This window comes from Amphimedon queenslandica, unplaced genomic scaffold (genome assembly GCF_000090795.2).
Source record: "Amphimedon queenslandica unplaced genomic scaffold, v1.1 AMPQUscaffold_6659_Cont21385, whole genome shotgun sequence".
Taxonomy (NCBI): domain Eukaryota; kingdom Metazoa; phylum Porifera; class Demospongiae; order Haplosclerida; family Niphatidae; genus Amphimedon; species Amphimedon queenslandica.
Window position 1 is genome coordinate 1 of NW_003553052.1, and position 1,916 is coordinate 1,916.

Consider the following 1,916-nt stretch of genomic DNA (forward strand, 5'->3'; position numbering starts at 1 on the left):
TAATGATATAACTAGTCAACTGCATTCATGTATACATGTACTTGTGCTGTACTCAATCAGTGAGTCAGTGACATAGACATGTGACAATTCAGTTCCATTACAATTAAAAAGTGTTCCATTCACTCAAATACATGTACATTACATACATGTATGTATCACATGCCATTATGAATGCTTCAGCCCATCCAACAAGTACAGAAATTATATAAAATGTTCCATTGTTTGAGTTCATCTTGACACATCCTAATAAATACAAAATAGAATAATTGAATGTACATAAAACAAGGTCTCACTGCTTCTTGATTATGAAAATAAGTGTAATTCACTGTATTAAGAGAGCGAGACAGAGATAGTAATTTAAGTATACGATGCTGATGCTACACTTACTTCTTCAAATTAGGCATTTCTTTTATCATTAATTTGTAAGTATTTATCTTTCCATTCTCCTGTACAATAAATGACACAATAAATTACTGACCAAAAGACATATCCTACTCTCTTTACATGTACATGTGTGTATATATATGTAATGTACTATAGTGTGCATTGTGTCTTACCACAACGTTTGTTAGCATGTGTTTCTGTTCCCACAATATTTGCCAGATATTTCAGCAAGTGCATTTGATGGGACCTCAACAGACAATGCAGTTATGCCTATAATAATATTGTAATAATAACAATGCTGATGTATACAGCTGCTCACTTGCGCTAACGCTAGAAAGAGTGAAGACATGTGAGACTGAGAGGTATACCTAGAGAAGAAAAAAGAAAGAGCAAGAGTTAGACATACAGTATACATATACATGAGGAGGAGAGAAAAGCAAAAGAGAGAAAGAGACATCAAGAGACAAAGATATACAAAATAGGTGTCAATTAAGGAACACAAAAATGAGGCAATGGATACATGTATTTTTAAAAAGGGAATAATTTTGTGTTATGAACCTATAGTAACATGACAACATGCATTATGCAGCTTTACTAAACATTATAATACCATGTAGCAAATAATACTTAGACTACATGATTAATGACTGTGGAACTTCAATGCATAAATCATGAGGAATCGTCTGAGACCATACATGTACAAGTAAACAATCACAATGACTACCATAGATAAGGCACTCTGGGCATAACTGTTATAATGGAGATTTCAATTGCGAGCAGTTACACTATTAGTGATTTAATTTATAAAACTTTCAACAAAGCATTATTTTCAGTTTAATTTATTTACCAAACGTTTTGCTACTCAATAAACATTCTTGATAAGGCCTAAATGTTTTTTCCATGCTTAAAATTCATCCTATACAGGTATAATATTATAGTATAGGTAGGTGAAGCAAGATTATAGATAAAACTAAATCAAATACAATTATGCTGTATCATCAGACCCATAACCCAATTATTGTACAATGACAACACAGTATAGACCTGTATAACAATTTCCAGGCCTGGTGGTCCCAAAGTAGTTTTAAAATGAGGACAAGTAGTGTGGTACCAATAGTATCTTCAATGTTCAAAGTACACAAAATTTTACATGCATTATGTAGCCTGGATTAGGCTACAAGGAATAAATTGAACAAAAATGTAAAATTGAGTATTGCGTCATCATTACCATTCGATTCTACTAGAAAATGCAAAATATTAAGGGCCTATTCCATTCAAATATAATATTACTAGATGGATCATGAGGTGAAAAGCAGGCGAAAGCTACATGTGTAGCTCCATAACCGTCATGTTAGCAATTATACATTGCATTTATTATTGACTTATTATGCATTACAATTGAAATATCATCTGAATGATGACAAAGCATGATGTGGCACAATATTGCTGATCCATAGTATAGTTCAGGCTCAGACATTATTTACACAATTGAATACATGTACAAACCAGGTGCTAGGCTGCAGGAAATCATC

General features: G+C 32.6%; 1 long non-coding RNA gene across 3 annotated transcripts; it reads right to left on the minus strand.

The window, feature by feature from the left end:
* Positions 1-213: 213 nt before the first annotated feature.
* On the minus strand, positions 214-1,916 carry LOC109591979 (uncharacterized). 3 transcript variants are annotated; one of them, XR_002190105.1, is made up of 5 exons: positions 1,891-1,916; positions 704-752; positions 558-654; positions 388-446; positions 214-325 (listed from the first exon to the last, which is right to left on the minus strand). It is a non-coding gene; the product is annotated as an uncharacterized LOC109591979 (long non-coding RNA). The 3 variants fall into 3 exon arrangements; XR_002190106.1 differs by having other exon boundaries at positions 214-243; positions 294-325; positions 388-654; XR_002190104.1 differs by having other exon boundaries at positions 388-654.